Source organism: Cetorhinus maximus, chromosome 2 (genome assembly GCF_964194155.1).
Source record: "Cetorhinus maximus chromosome 2, sCetMax3.hap1.1, whole genome shotgun sequence".
Taxonomy (NCBI): Eukaryota; Metazoa; Chordata; class Chondrichthyes; order Lamniformes; family Cetorhinidae; genus Cetorhinus; species Cetorhinus maximus.
In genome coordinates this window covers 141570953-141588422 of record NC_135880.1, presented here as the reverse complement: position 1 = coordinate 141588422, position 17470 = coordinate 141570953, and positions in this window count along the sequence as shown.

Below are 17470 nucleotides of genomic sequence, written 5' to 3'. Positions count from 1 at the left end.
TAAACAAACCTATCAGTGGTTTGTGGTCCGAAACGATTGTGAAATGGTGGCTCTGTAAGTACTGGTGAAATTTCTTGACACCAAAGATGATGGACAGACCTTCATTTTCTATCTCTTTTCTGCTGTGGTAAGCTTCCTTGATATGTAACCGATTGGCTGTTCTGTGCCGTCGTGCAGCCAGTGAGATACCACTGCTCCCACTCCATAGGGAGATGCATCCCATGTCAGCACCAATTCTTCCATCTGGTCATAATGCACTAATAGATTGGACAAGTGCAACAATTGTTTCACCTTTATGAAAGCTTCTTTCTGGGGCACCTCCCAAGGCCAGCATTGGTTCTTTTTGAGTAGAGAATTCAGGGGGGGGTCAGCACTGTAGACAAATTGGGCAAGAACCGCCCACAATAGTTGATCATTCCTAGGAATGATTTGAGCTCTGAGGCATTCTTTGGCGCAGGTGCCTCTCTTATGGCTCTCACTTTCTACTCAAATGGGTGAAGGGCCTGTGAATCTACCCAGTAACCCAAATAGATTACCTCCCTCACTTGGAACATGCACTTTTTTTATTAGACACACTCCAGCTTGCAAGAAACACTTTAAGACTTCTAAGTTTGCCAAATACTCTTTTTCAGTGAATCCTGTCACCAATATGTCATCTAAATAGACTACAACAGGCAGGCCTGCAGTAAGCTTTCCATTGTCCTCTGAAAGATGGCACAAGCTGAGGAGACACCAAAAGGCAGTCGTGTATATTGGTACAACCCTTTGTGGGTATTAATTGTGACAAATTCCCAGGAGGCATTATCCAACTCTAGTTGTTGATAAGCATGACTCATGTCAAGCTTTGTGTACATTGTCCCTCCTGCCAGCTTGGCATACAGGTCTTCGATTTTTGGAATGGGGTACCTGTCCAGTTTGGCTACTTTGTTAACCGTTAATTTGTAGCCCCCACAAATGCGGATGCTTTGATCGGGTTTAAGGGTGGGGTGTATGGATGCTGCCCACTCTAGAACTGAACAGCTTGTAGAATACTCAGTTTCTCTAGCCTGTTCAGCTCAGCGTCGACATTTTCTCTCTGGGCATATGGCACAGGTCTTGCCTTCATGAAGCAAGGGGTTGATTCCGGATCTGCATAAACCTTGGCCTACAGACCCTGGATTTTCCCCAGTTCATCCCTGAAGACAGTGACATACTTTCTAAGTAGCTCTGGTAGCCCATTTGCTCTAAACTGGAAGATGTCAGACCAGTCTAACTTAATCTCCTTTATCCAATCTCGCCCAAGGAGGCTTGGCCCTTCACCTGCTACCACCATCATGGGTAGCTGTGCCAACTGGCTTCTGTAATGGACAGTTATGCTGCTTAAGCCTTTTACTTGAATGTTTTCACCTGTGTACATTTTTAGCTTGCCAGTTGTTTGATCCAAGCTTAACTAATGTTCACCATAATTCAAATATCTGAAAGTATATTCCCCAATTACTGTAGTGGAAGCTCCCATGCCTACTTCCATTTTAACAGGTTTGCCATTTACTTTCACTGTGACAAATATTGGTTCTGTCTTTCCAACTTTCAGACAAAACAAGTAAACATCAGAATCTGTTGTTTCAGGCTCTTCTACATTTTAGATTTAATTGGGCCCCTTCTTTTGTTTACAAACCTCCTTGAATCTTTCCTTACACTGCCTCGTCATGTATCCATTTCTGTGACAATAGTAGCATTTGATTTTTTTCAAAATGCCAATCACTAAAAGACTGATTGTTTCCACCTCTATTAAAATTATTCTTTAATTTCACGGCTAAGTTATTTTTATCTATTCTTCAGCTAGCGGGGGCTGTTTCCCGCTTCTCGGCAGAGTCTCACTTTTTCACGCCACTTTTGACTGAGGTTTCCCACCCGGTGTGGAGGATGGCGCCATTTTGCGCACCCTGTGTTGCTTGTGAATCTCTTACAGTGCCTTCCATGGCCAGTGCTATCTCTAGCAGCTTCTTGAAATCCAGATTCGCTTCGGACAATAATCTTTTCTGAATAGTGTCCTTTTTCACACTACACACTAAACGATCTCTGAGCGTGTTGTTCAGAGTCGTACTAAACTTACAATGTTCCATTAACTGCTTCAAATTTGCCACATAGCATGCAATTGTCTCACCCTGGGTTCTGTTTTGTAAATTAAACCTGAACCTCTGCATCGTGACTGAGGACTTTGGTTGAAACTGACCCTTCATGAGGTCCACCAATTTATCAAACTTCTTTGAATCTTGGGCACTGGGTGCAGTCAAACTTTGAATCAAATTGTAAGTTTTACTCCCAGAAGTACTCAAAAGGATCGCTTGCCTCTTCTCTTCCCCCATAATTTTGTTTGCTTGAATTAAGAACGTGAGGCATTCTCTGTATTGAGACTAATCGTCTGTGGCCAGTTGAAAAGGATCAATTCTCCCAAATTGTGGCATCTTGAGAGGGAATAACTTCTTCAATTCTAACATAGCTTGTTACTTACAATCACTGGGCGATGTACAGTGCCAATTTCTTTTAAATTTGATTTCTTCTATTCAATCCTGTTTTATCCTCATCGTCAGTTTGTTGTAGGGTGGCCAAGTTGCCTATATGTAATAGAGTTAATCTGCAGACACTTCTTGAGTGGCAACATTAAGTTTATTTACAAAATACTCAGCGGCAACTACACGCGTGTTTTCACTGACTGCGGAGGTAGCCCACGCTACTCTCCTATTGGCTACAACAGATCATGTAATATTTCCTAACAAGTATTATTCTTAAAGGTACATTATGCACTAAATAAAACCATAATTAGTACAATAGTAATGCAGCATCATACACTACCAGTTATAAAATCACATCTGCTATTAGTAACTAGACAGTGATTTGTTATTCCAAGGCATTGTGGCTTAAGGATTATATCATCATGCTTCACAATTAAAAGGTTAATCGTTTATACCATCACAATCACTCAGTTGACCTTTTCATTCTGGTCTATTATATTCTCCAGTCTTATTATCCTTCACAACCCTGAGGCACAAACATTCAGCACCATTGTGACTTTGACTAGCACTGATAGTTCTGCCCTTCTAATTGAGGCTCCCTGCAGGTCAGCTCACAGGAGGTGGCACATTGCCTGGAAAGGCAGCTCTCTTCTGACCAACTCAGATCAATGCCCTTGGGTCTTTGGAAGGGTTCAGTGGATAAGGGCAGGCGCACTCCTGGTACAAGACAGATCCCTGGCAGCCTTGATTCATCTTTGCCTGCCTCCAAAAAGACTCAGGCTAAGGGGGGAACTGTACACAATGTCTGCTTACACAATTGTAGTTGCAGTAAAATACCAGCCGTTGAATTTCAAGAGATTATTTCCCGAAAAGCCAGAACTATGTAGAAATGTCAATTTTATCGACAGGCTGAACTACAGCACAATCCATGCATAAAACTTAGGAAGTTAAACTATATTTCGTTAGATGGCCCTCAATAATGGAAGAAATTCTGTGAATGTCTGAAAATTAGTTAAACCAGAGAAAGCAAAGGCTGGTTTTGAAGAGAGCTGAATGGAGATGGCATGGTGTTGCCTACCAGATTGCCTGAGGGATCACCACTGGGATCACTGTATTTTATAGCATGCATGAACCATTTGGAGATGTAACCAAAGTCTAGGGTAAGTTTGCAGGTGACATCAAATTGGAGTTAAACAGCAGGGGGCAGACAAATATGGCTGGATTATCACAAGAACCTGACAGGGTCACTCATGTCTTTCGGAGAGGTGAACTTTCTAGTTTGAGTGCAAGTGAGGAAGAGAAGGTATGTGAATTACTGGATGGGATTTATCACTTGAGGGGTTTATGAGGAAATAATATGGGGTTTAAGATCCTTGAGCATCGATAAATCAGCAGGCCTCGATGAAATATATCCCAGGCTGTTAAGAGAAGCAAGGGGGGGAAAAGTGCAAGGTCTGACCATCATTTTCCAATCTTCTCTACCTGCAGGCATAGTGTTGGAGAACTGGACTACTGCTAACGTTACACCATTATTGTAAAATGGAGAAAGGAATAGACTAAGTAATTACAGACCAATCAGCCTACCTTTTTTGGCCAAGCATTGAAAAAATTCTGAGGGACAGTATTTAGAAAGGGACATCATTTAGAAAGGCACAGATTAATCAAGGACAGTCAGCACAGATTTGTTAAGGGAAAGGCAAAATAGGTGCTGGTGCAGGTGCTAGAAATCTGAAATAAAAACAGAAAATGCTGGAAAAACTCAGCAGGTCTGGCAATATCTGTGGAGAAAGAAACAGAGTTAACGTTTTGAGTCCGTATGACTCTTCTTCAGAGCTAAAAAGTTTGATAACAAAGTCAGGTTTGACTTGAGGGAATCGAGTGCAGCAAGTTCAGGAGGAGACAGGTTCGAGTGGGTGAGGGGAGCAGAGAAATTGAGATGGCCGATGTCACGCCGACAGTTCTCAATGAAAAGATCAAGAGCGAGTAAGAGGCCAGAGGGAAGGGTCCAGGTGGAGGGAGAATACTGGAGGCGGCTGAAAGGATCCGTAGAACTGGGGGAGGACTCCTGCCCAAAGAAGTGAGCAAGGAGACGAAGGCAACGGAAAAAGAGATCAGCCTCATGCCGAGCCCGAAATTCATTGAGGTGAGGGCATAAGGGTATGAAACTGAGTCCTTTGCTGAGTGCAGAGCATTTAGCATCAGAGAGGAGAAGGTCAGGGGGTATGGTGAATACATGGCAAGGGGTGGGATTAGAAGAGTGGATGGGGTCAGAGGAATGAGAAGGGGTGGAGGGTCCTGGATGGGTGTTGGTATCAATAAGTTGTTGGAGCTTGCGTTCCTCAACACCTGAAAGGAAGAAAAAAAGTTTCTTGTTAAGGCATCAAATGAGACGAAGAATAAAATGAAACTGGGGACGAGGACAGCTTTGAGGTAGGATGAGTCGGTGCTGCTGGAGGGAGAGGTCGAGTGTGTTAATATGGCAGAGCATGGCACTGAGTGTGGATCTCAGGATGTGGCCAGAATAGCAGTCAGAGGAACATTGTATGTCCCGGAGATACCTGTAATCCTGGATGGATTCGAAACATGAGGGATGGAACTTCAGTTGGAATCCACGTGGGGTAAGTCAGAGACGGAGACAGTCGCTGAGGAAGGAAATATGGCTGTGAAAGTGAGTTTTGGTAAACACCTTGTCAAACACCAGGAGGGAAATGGAAAGTAATGAAGTGAACAGGGCAAAAGAGACAAATGGAAATCCTGGCAGAGAGAAGAGCAGCACTTCTTCAAGGTGGACATTGCAGGAAGAGAAGTGGCAGTGAATTAAACACTAAGATAAAAGCAAAATACTGCAGATGCTGGAAATCTGAAACAAAAACAGAAAATGCTGGAAAAACTCAGCAGGTCTGGCAGCTTGAAGAAGAGTCATATGGACTCGAAACGTTAACTCTTTATCTCTCTCCACAGATGCTGCCAGGCCTGCTGAGTTTTTCAAGCATTTTCTGTTTTTGTTAAGGGAAAGTTTTGTCTAACCAAGTTGATTGAATTTTTGAGGAGTTGACAAGGAAGGTCAATGAGGGGCAATGCGTCTGATGTAGTCTACATGGATTTTAGCAAGGCTTTTGATAATGTCTTACATAGCAGACTGGTCAGCAAATTAAAAGCCCACGGGACACAAAGGAAGGGGGCAAGTTGTTAACCAAAATTGACTCAGTACAGGAAGGAAAGGATGATGGTTGATGGGTATTTTATCGACTGGAAGGCTGTCCCTAGTGGAATTTTACAGGATTTAGTGCTAGGTACCATGCATTTCATGGTATATAAAAATTATTTACCCTTAGTTGTAGATTAAGAAATTTGCAGATGATACAAAAATTGTTTGTGTGGTTAATAGTGAGGAAGAAAGCTATAGACTGCAGGAACTCATCAATGGATTAGTCAGGTAGGTAGAAAAGTGTAAATGGAGTTCAATCCAGACAAGTGTGAAGTAATGAATTGGTGGGAGGGGCAGGGGGCGGTGGGGGGGAAATAAGACTAGGGAATGCACAATAAATGGTAGGTTACTGAGAAGCGTAAAGGAACAAAGGGACTTTTGAGTGCATGTCTACAGATCCGTGAAGCTATTAGGACAAGTAGATAAGGTGGTTAAGAAGACATATGGGATCCTTTGCTTTATTAGCCGAGGCACAGAATACAAGAGCAGGGAGAGGTTATGCTAGAACTGTATAAGACGTTAGTTAAGTCAGAGTTAGAGTATTGTGTACAGTTCTGGTCACTGTAGTACAGGAAGGATGTGATCGCATTAGAGACGATACAGAGGAAGTTTACGATGATGTTGCCACGACTGGAGAATTTTAGCTATGAGGAAAGATTAGATAGACTAGGGTTACTTTCTTGGAACAGAGGAGGCTAAGGGAGATTTAGTTGAGGTGTATAGAATTATGAGGAGCCGAGATATAGTGGATAGGAAGGAACTATTTCTATTAGCAGAGGAGTCAATAACGGGGGCATAAATTTAAAGTAAATGGAGTATAGGGGGGGTGAAAAGAAATCTTTCCACCCAGAGGATGGCGGAGTCTGGAACTCACTGCCTGAAAGGGTAATACCTGGATATGCACTTGAAGTGCAGTAACCTTCAGGGCTCCGGGTCAAGAGCTGGAAAATGGAATTAAGCTGGATAACTCTCCTTCAGCTGGTACAGAAACAATGGCTGAATGGCTTCCTTCTGTGCTGTAAATGATTCAATGATTCTATCACCGAATGAGCAATAAAACCTTACCAGGATCACCTGTCTCCCATAAACAAATGAAATACATAGGGTGGGATTTTCCAATCCGCACTCTAAGTGCAGTGGCAGGCGGGAAAAGTGGCGTTTTTCCTGTGGGCGCAATGGTGGGTTTTTGAGCCGTGTTGTCTGCTTCCCACCTCATTAATTGTGCATCAGCAAGATACATGTCAGGTCGCAGGCAGACGGCCTCTGATTCGCCCGCCCTGCCATCACCTCAGCGGTCCTTTGCTCTAGGCGTCATATTTGAACTGCACCCACACACAGCCTTCTCAATTCCTGCAGCCCGGGATAGCCCCGTGGAAGACATGGCTCCCAAAGGGAAGAAGCATACTGCTCCAAATTTTAGTGGTGCCTTGCTGGGCCACCTGCTGGACACTGTCGAGGCCCGCTGGGATGTCCTCAACTGCCGTCATGGCCGGTGGAAGTCCAACAATGCCACCACTCTGGCTTGGGAGGTGGTGTCAGCGGTGGTCAGCACTAACACCGCACAGAAAAGGCCATCAATCCAGTGCAGAAAGAGGATAAATGATCTCATTCGTTCCACTATGGTAAGTCAACCATGAAACACTCACAAGCCCATCAGGCATTTGCAGCCTGACATTCCACAGGGAACTCACACAATGCCAGCTGAAGGGACATCACCGCTCACTCTCTCACACACACCTTCACATCTACATTTGGGCTCATATCCTGAGTAGATCATGTCCTCATACTGTGCACTGCTCAACTCACCACCCACCCAAGGCAGGCATCCTCATCCTCTGCCTTGGTATGCATCCTGCTCAACACTCTTTCCATTTGTCTTTATGCAGGACAAGCTCGCACACAATAGGAGGGAGAGGTCCCAGACCGGGGCTGCAGTGGCTGAAATCAAGACCGTCACTCCCTCTGAGGAATGTACCATTGCACTGGCCAGAGCGGACAAGGACTGTGCATGTGGCAATGGTGAGATCGGGAGATCCAAGTGAGGATCCTGCACCAGCTCATCCCGCAGACAACGATACTGTGAGTCCATTGGTATGTCTTCCAGTCGCCTGTCATGCACTAAATATCTCTATTTTCTTTCATAGGTGCCTCTGTAAAGCGCCTGAGGGCATCAACAAGCCAGGTCCTCATCTCCAGCCCCAAGGACATCTCTGATGAGGAACCAGAGGAGAGCACCATAGAAGATCTGTCACAGCGCTCACCCACACACTCCACCAGCACAGAGACACACACTTACTTTGGCGGGACCTAGTTCTAGAGTAGCCTTGGGGTCACAATCTGGTGAGCACAGCACACAACCTGGTCCACAGCAGGCGGAGGCAGGGACAAGGTATCGCAGCACTCGGAGGACTGCTGGAGGCCAGGATTCTGCTGAATCCAAGTCTAATGACGAGCCTCCAGACTTGGTCCTAACCCAGTTGGTGGAACTTCAACGAAAGTCAGGGGAATATCAGGAAGGGTTGTCGGCTGCTTTCCACAGATTGCAATGTACGATGGAGGAGTCTGCCCCCGTTCAGTCTGAGGTAATAGCACCAACATGCCAATGCAACAAATTCAACACTGGTAGGATGGCAGCCGCCATGTAGACCTTGGTCCAGGACATAGGTCCTGCACTGCGCCTGGAGCTGCACTTCATCAGTGTAGGTGTTGGTGGCATCCATCAGTGGCTATACAAGATGGGGATGGGGAAACTCAATCTCACTCCAGCTGCCCCTTCTCCTCAAGGAATCAGCCAGGGGCTCTCAGGCACCCATAAGGAGGAGGAACAGCAGATGGACACCCTGGGACCATCCACCCAGATGACGCTTGGACTGTCTAGCCGATCCCAATCCCATCTTCCTTTGACCCCTCCACAGGCCAAGGGGGGTGCACCTGCCACACAGCGGGACATCTAAAGCAGGCCGGGGCTTCTGAGTCTCGACCCTCCAGAGGATACCCGCCAAAGTCATCACAGACAACAGTGCATGGCAGTCAGCAGGCTGCCTCCACCTCTGCTGTGGATGTCAGGGAAAAGGTAAGAAAAATTAGAAAGTACTAGGAGCACACTGGTGGCACAGGTGTTAACCATATGTAGATAATGTTCATCACTGTAAATAGAATCACACCCATTTCACATCCCCTCTTGTGTAAGCCTCCTCTTTATGATGAGCTGAGTTGTTGTCCATCAGGTGTGACACCATGGCCCCTCCCCCCACTTAATGCAGATGTCGCAATCATGTACCTCAGGTCGATGTTGTCGGCTTCCATATCCCCACAGTGTGTGTCCACTCTCAGATCATTTCCAACGTCAGTGATGCCTCGTCCTGAATGTAAAGTGTGCTTGTGGAAGGAACTTTGTTCACATGCTTTGCTGGAACATGTCATGTTCAGTCTTGGCTGTTTAAGGTTGAGGCTGAGATGTTCATCTGTTTTGTCTGCATTATTGAAAGGTGAAGGCGGTGTGTCCAAGGAGAGATGTGTTAACGCACAGAGAAGGGTCATATATCCTGGAACCCCCATGTACTCACTGTCATCTGGCAGGATTTTCAATCTATAAGCCCTTACTCCGAGCTCGTGTGCGCTACTGCCTGTCTTGTACATTGCCGACTCTCTGAGTGCACATCTGCTAAGCTCACCGATAAGTGTGAGCACCTTCCCACCTCAATGTGACGGAGCCACATTATTGTGCTGGCGCTCAACCCTACAACCTTGAGCCTTTCTCATCTTGTAGTTGTCTGTATTGTGGCCATGGGGCTCTAATCACAATGTAGGGATGCAGAGCTCTGACATACATTCTGCGTGGTGTCAGTGATGATAAATCCAAATGGTGATGTGTTGCAGTGAACAGAGCCTTTGAGAAAGCTCTGGAAGCACATATGGGAGCTTTAGATAATTCTGAGGGGAGCGAGGATGTCGTGATGCTGAAATGTACTATTTATTATCAACAAAGCGTGACCTTGAGGGTCTCATAATGTCTTAGCATTTTGGAGTTTGCAAGGCCAGGGCCCGCCATGAGGGCAGACTGCCTGTGTTAAAGAGGAGGCATTTTAATGTATGGCAGGCAAGTGTGTGAACATCGTGATCCTCAGGTGGTCCACATCCATGGAAATGTCAGGAAGAATGCAGGTCCGTATCCCTAATTGAGAGTGCTGGATGTCAGTGTGATGGAGGACTAAGTGATATCCCAATGGATTAAGACCTGCAGAACGTCCTTGGCTGCCTTGGCCCAAGTGTGACCTTTCAGTTTCATTATTGAGGTGACACAGAATGCTTTGTCCCGTTGGTGAAGATGGATCCCCTTGAGGAGCTTTGTCAGTCTGAAGGCGTACAGCTACGAGTCCACTGAGGATTTTACAGCAGCTCCTGCCTCTGCCAGGCTGCCTTGGAGACTGGGATGCTTCAGAGATGCTAGAAGAGGCAGTACCTCCTGACGTCAGATGCCGGGATGGCCTCCTCCAGTTACCACCTCATCTCAGCAAGAACACATGCCCCCGAGGCTTCATCATCCTTCAACAGGACAGGTCAATGTTTAGCCAAATGTGTAAGTACTCACTCTCAGATTGAGCTGCATGGTTGAAATGAGAGGGATAGCAACCCTGGTGTTCATGTGGGCCCACGATAGCCAGCACAAGGAACATTTCAAGGTGCTCCTCTGCCCGCAACTCCCCCCACCACCCCCCACCCCCAAACCAGCAGAATTTTTCCTCTGTTTAGTTTTGTGCTGCACCATTGCTTCAGGTTACAAGATGGTGGTGCCGAGGTCTCACTACCAGACCAGCTTGGACCCTCCTGTGTGAGTGTGGAAATCCTTCCCATCATTCCGGAGGAGCATAAAGTTCAGGTTTCCTTCCCTCCAATAACTCTCAAGCCTCCCCCTCCAATGTTTGATCCCATTATGATTGTGGTAGATATTCCTCTATAACCCCCTGAATGGTTTGAGGTAGATATGCCTTTGCCTCATTTAGACCTTACCCCTCCCCATCTTGAGGCCTATCGCACAGTGAGATATTGAGACACCACCCACCAGCCCCGTCCCCTCCATGAGACCTTTGAATGACCCTACGCTACCTTTTCCCCATCTATAGCCTGAAGAGGCCTCCCGTGACTGAGGTGCCATCCACGGCCCATTATTAAGCCAGAAAACCCCCGAGCCGACTCGTCTGATTTAACAACAACGCCCTGCGTACTACATGCTGGGCACGACTGACACTGCACTGACATGCCCTTCCCCTCCCTGGACTGGGACAAGGACAGTCTTTGCTAGGTCAGCAATGTAAACTGAAGCACTTCTTCACTCTGCCATCCTCCCATTCTGGCCCCAACTTGCTTATATCCCTCTCTAAGACACTCTTGCCCATTCTGGCCCAGAAGCTGCTTCCAACCCCCACCCCCCTAGTTATGTACTGAGTGCAAACTTTGCCACTCTTCCCTCTGCACCCCCACCCCTATTCGAGCCCTTTCCCTGCAGCACCTTCCTTTGACTCTGTCCACTTTCCCCTCTCCCCCAGTTGAGCCATTGCCCTGCGGCCCCTTCCCTTGACTCTGTCCACTTTCCCCCATTCCCCAGTTGAACCCTTGCCCTACAGCACATTACAAGCCACCCCACCTTACTGCTGCTCTGGTAGGTAGGGCCTTGTCTGTGAAACCCCCTCAAACCGATGTGGTCCTGCCTGCAAAGCCTGGCGCTGAGTCTGAGGTTGCACAATGCAAGATGTGCGAATAAACCTCAAAGTCACAAGTGAGTCGCTAAAATATGGTTGTGAAACACGCCAGTCTAATTAGACATCGACGTGCCCTTTTGATCCACCGTGGTGACGGGGTGGGGAGTGTGGTGATTCCAGCGAGCAGCCATGATAATGAGTATACTTGATATTCAAATATATTAAAATGATGTTCCCAATATGGCACGGTGGGAAACACACGCCACCATTGAAGCCAGGAGTGGATGATCGCACCTTCTTTTCCCACCGATGTAAAATGGACTTTTTTTTTGCTCTCGCGATATTTTCCGCTCCCGCCCACCACTAATCCCGCTGCGAGTGGGACTGGAGAATCCCAGCCATACAGTGGGATTTGGATAGGTTGGGAAAGCTGGCTGGTAAGAGAAAATGTCATTTATTCAGTGGTAAGTAAGTAAAGTCTCATAAACCATCTAATGTAGACAAATGCAAGATAATGAGAACATGAACTAAATGGCTCTGAGCTACAAGACAGCAGAGGAATCTGGAGATATTGATGAAGCGTGCTGTATGCAGCAGCAGTAAGAAAGCAAACCAGATCAATGATTACAAGTCCCAAGAGATGATGACTCTGTACGAGAACTGTTACGGTCACAATAAAAACAGAAAATGTTGGGATTGCACAGCAGCTCTGACAGCATCTGTGGAGACAGAGAAACAGGGTTAATATTTCAGACTGATGAGCTTTCTTTAGACGGGGCTGTTTTGATGTAAGTTCATCAATTGTAAACATCAGGGAAATTTTTTACAGGCAATGGGAGGTTTGGGTGCACACGGGGTGTTAAATTTTCTAAAACTGATATCGGGCCAGTATCCCAACATCATCCCACCCTCTTCTGAACAGGTTTGGAAGGGCACGGGGAACCCGCAAACAGCTGTTGGGAAGCTAATTCAAATAAGCCCCAACTAAGTGTGTCTTCAAACCCTGCATCCTGCTTTAACAGCATCACGCCAGGGTGCAAGAGGTGAGATCATAGCAGAGAGTGATTGCTTAACGAAAATGATGTGCTGAGAAGCCTTTAAAGACTGAAATCAGCAAACGTGTGGTTAGCCAAAGGCTTATGCTTGCAGGATTACTTCAGGTAGCTTGGAGTCATTAGTTTCAGAGGTGATTGCAAGCTTTTGGAGTCAACTCACCTGCATCTCAACTCCCTTGCTGTCAGCCTTCACTGCAGGTTGGGAGCAAACTATGCTGCAGCAGCCTGGATCTCTGAGGAGGAGCAACAAGAGCAGGCACACCGGCAGTTCTGACTGTTAAGGTCAACAAAGCCCTGAATTTCTTTGTCTCCAGCTCCTTCCAATGGTCTGTAGGCAACATCTCAAGGATCTCACAGTCTACTGCTCATAAGCGCATCACCCATATTGCTGCTGTTTTGTTTGCCAAGGCTGTCAAGCCACACTGGTTGTGGCTGCTCCTGCTGCCCCTCCTCATAGGTCTAGGTTATTGCTGCACATTTGGTCCCATATGCTACAGTTAAGGGCTAGAGCAGCACCAGGAACATTGCCTCCTCCACAGATATAGACCGCTCCACAGGATAGAGTGAATGAACAGAGAGCTCCAGCTCCGAGGAGGTTATAGCCCCAGGGTATATAGGCCGAGGGTGAGCTTCCTGAACATGTCAGAGCAACAGTGCCTCAGGAAGCTCAGGCTTTTGGGGCAGGTCATGGCACACTCTGCAGCCACCTAGAACCAGACCTGCTCCCGAGAGGACCGGGTGGGAATGCATTTCCAGTGGCTGTTGTGGTTACCGAAGCCCTGAATTTCTTCACCTCTGGCTCCTTCCAAGGATCTGCCGGAGATATCTCAAGGATCTCACAGTCTGCTGCTCACAAGCTTATCACCCAGGTCACCGATGCCTTGTTTGCCAGGGCTGTCAACTATATCAACTCTTCCACAGCTTAAGCCATTAGAGCATCCAGAGAGCTGTCGGCTTCCTAGAACTGGCTGGATTTCCACAGGTCCAGGGGTTGATTATGTTTATATGGCAATAAAAACATCCTCAGATCAGCCAGACATCTTCATGAATCAGAAGGGTTTCAAACTGCTGCAGGTGCATCTGTCCATGACAGTATTGGTAGGAGTGACTATCGCACAGTCCTTGTGGAGACGAAGTCCTGCCTTCACATTGAGTATCCCCTCCATCGTGTTGTGTGGCACTACCACCATGCTAAGTAGGATAGATTTTGAACAGATCTAGCAACTCAAAACTGGGCACCCATGAGGTGCTGTGGGCCATCAGCAGCAGCAGAATTGTACTTGAATGCAATCTGTAACCACATGGCTCAGCATATCCCCCACTATCCCCCACCATTACCATCAAGCCAGAGGATCAACTCTGGTTCAATGAAGAGTGCAGGAGGGCATGCCAGGAGCAGCACCAGGCATACCTAAAAGTGAGGTGTCAACCTGGTGAAGCTATAGAATAGGACTACTTGCGTGCCAGACAGCATAAGCAGCAAGTGATAGACAGAGCTAAGTGATCCCACAACCAACAGATCAGATCTAAGCTCTGCAGTCCTGCCACGTCCAGTCATGAATGATGGTGGACAATTAAACAACTCACTGGAGAAGGAGGCTCCATAAATATCCCCATCCTCAATCCTCATCCCAGCACAGCAGTGCAAAAGATAAGGCTGAAGTATTTGCTACAATTTTCAGCCAGAAGTGCTGAGTGGGTAATCCATCTCGGCCTCCTCCGGAGGTCCCCAGCATCACAGCTGCCAGTCTTCAGCCAATTCGATTCACTCCATGTGATATCAAGAAACGGCTAAAGGCACTGCATACTGCAAAGGCTATGGGCCCTGACAATATTCCGGCAATAGTGCTGAAGATTTGTGCTCAGTACACTACAACACTGGCACCTACCCTATGTGAAAAATTGCCCAGGTATGTCCTGTAGACAAAAAGCAGGACAAATCCAACCCAACCAATTACCACCCCATCAGTCTACTCTCAATCATCAGTAAAGTAATGGAAGGGGTCATCAACAGTGCTATCAAGTGGCACTTGCTTAGCAATAACCTGCTCACTGACGCCCAGTTTGGGTTCCGCCAGGGCCGCTCAGCTCCTGACCTCATTACAGCTTTGGTTCAAACATGGACAAAAGAGCTGAACTCCCAAGGTGAGGTGAGAGTGACTGCCCTTGACATCAAGGCAACATTTGACCGAGTGTGGCATCAAGGACCCCAGCAAAACTGGAGTCAATGGCAATCAGGGGGAAAGCTCTCCACTGGTTGGAGTCATACCTAGCACAAAGGAACACGGTTGTGATTGTCGGATGTCAGTCATCTCAGTTGCAGGACATCACTGCAGGAGTTCCTCGGGGTAGTGTCCTCAGCCCAACCGTCTTCAGCTGCTTCATCAATGACCTTTCTTCCATCATATGGTGAGAAGTGGGAATGTTCGCTGATGATTCAGCACCATTCGCAACTCCTCAGATACTGAAGCAGTCCATGTCCAAATGCAGCAAGACCTGGACAATATCCAGGCTTGGGCTGACAAGTGGCAAGTAGCATTCGCACCACACAAGTGCCAGGCAATGACCATCTCCAACAAGAGAGAATCCAACCATCGCCCCTTCATGTTCAATGGCATTACCATCACTGAACTCCCCGCTAAAAACATCCTGGGGGTTACCATTGACCAGAAACTGAACTGGACTAGCAATATAAGTACTGTGGCTACAAGAGCAGGTCAGAGGCTAGGAATTGTGCGATGAGTAACTCACCTCCTGGCTCCCCAAAGCCTGTCCACCATCTACAAGGCACAAGTCAAGAGTGTGATGGAATACTCCCCACTTGCCTGGATGAGTGCAGCTCCCATGACACGGAAGAAGCTTGACACCATCCTGGACAAAGTAGCCCACTTGATTGGCACCACATCCACAGATATTCACTCCCTTCATCACTGACGCACAGTAGCAGTAGTGTGTACCATCTTCAAGATGCACTGCAGGAATTCACCAAGGGTCCTTCGATAGCACCTTCCACACCCACAACAACTACCATCTAGAAGGGCAAGGACAGCAGATAGATGGGAACACCACCACCTGGAAGTTCCCCTCCAAGTCACTCACCATCCTGACTTGGAAATATATCGCCGTTCCTTCACTGTCGCTGGGTCAAAATCCTGGAACTCCCTTCCTAACAGCACATGGACTGCAGCGGTTCAAGAAGGCAGTCACCTTCTCAAGGGCGAAGCCCACATCCCATGAATGAATGTTTAAAAATGACCTTCAAGTCCAGCTAGTTTGCGACTACCACAAGATGATCTTGCATGTCTGCACAAGGTATCCTGGGAACTGCTATGATTTATTAATTGTGTGACAGTGACATCTCTTGCAGGTTTTCCCTCCTCCAAGCAGCATGAGCAGTTCCAGGGAGACAGGGGCTATCCTCTGTGGATCTGGTTTCTGACTCCTGTAAGGAACTCTACTACTGAGACTGAGGAGAATCATAATAGGGGCCATATCATTACAAGGCAGCAAGAGAACCAAATCTGGAAGTGTCCAAAATATGCCCTAGCAAAGGCCCCCAGAATTTTATTGTTTGCTATGTGCCCTTCACAACATGATGGTGCAGAGAGGAGTGGTGTTACAGCAAGATAAAGGTGGAGAATGGTGGGCATCTGAGAAGGAAGAGGAAAAGGAGGAGGGGAGAGAGGATAAAAGAGCAGGAGGAGAAAGAGAAGACAGATGTGCTCACGGTTCCAGCAGTTGCACACCTGGCTGCCAGAGGAGTCTGCGACAGTCTCATCCAGGCATGCTTCACTTAATATATCTGCACGCGGCCATCTGAGAGTTTCATCAGAAACCCCATGGTCCCCCCAACAAATCTGATAAATTAATATTGTTAAATGGGCCCAAGTGATTCCACAGCTCAGCCTCCTACAAACTGTAGTAACAAGTATTTGACAGCAAAGACCTCCGCAAGTCAACAGAATTCCTAGCAATATTCACCACAATCCTGTACTGCAGCGAGAACTGAACTATGGATCAGCGACACATAAGAGCGCGAGAGAAATTCCATCAGCAATGCCTCCGCCGCATCCTCTGGATTCAGTGGGAGGACCTATGAGCAAGCACTAGTATCTTTCTTAAAGCCAACTCCACAAGCAGTCAGGAAAAACTCCTGCAAAATCATTTACGATGAACTGGACACTGTCTGGACGGCCAAAAAGCATTTCCCCCGCCAGGTCCCGTTGCCTCAACTCTCAAATCACCAGCGTTCCAGGGGAGGACAAAGAAAACACTTCAAACACACAGAGGCTCTCCTTCAAGCAGAGCAGCATTGACATTAATGACTGGAAGGAGCTTGCAGAATGGCAATAATTTGCCCATCAAGCTGCAACACGCTTTGAGTCAAAACCTTTTAATGATGAAGCAAAGCAGTGGCAGAGAAGAAAAGAAAAGGAAGCAGCTCATGAACCCCGGATCCCACTACCTCACTGGACATCCTGCCCCATGTACCCAAAAATCTGTGGGTCATGAATCAGCCTGTTCAATCACATGAAGACCCATGCCAGAAACTCAAGATCCCGAGTAGACGTCATCCTCGAATCAAGGGACAGCCGGCAATGTATCCCTTTGTGCAACTAAGGGCGTGGATTTTAGCAGAATTGTGGGGAAGATTTATAGGTCGGTGGGCGGGCACGATCGGCAGGCCTGGGATTGGCCACGGAATGGCCTGTCTCCCACAATCGACCCCTGACCCTGATTTCACATTGGCTGGCCAATTAACGTGAAGCGCACGCTGAAATGCTCAGCGCTGCCGGGGTAGGGGCGGAAGGAGGGCGAGTGCTGATATAAGTGTGTGCGGGCGAGCACTGAACGAAAGCTCCCTGAAGGCGGAGAGCTGCCTCGGGGGCTGAAGACTTTAAAACCAATAAATAAAGTTTTTAAAATCTGGAAAAAAATGTCCATGCATCACAATCAGTCACCTGAACATATACATGATAAAAAATCTGTCCATACATTTTTATTTCTCTTTATTTA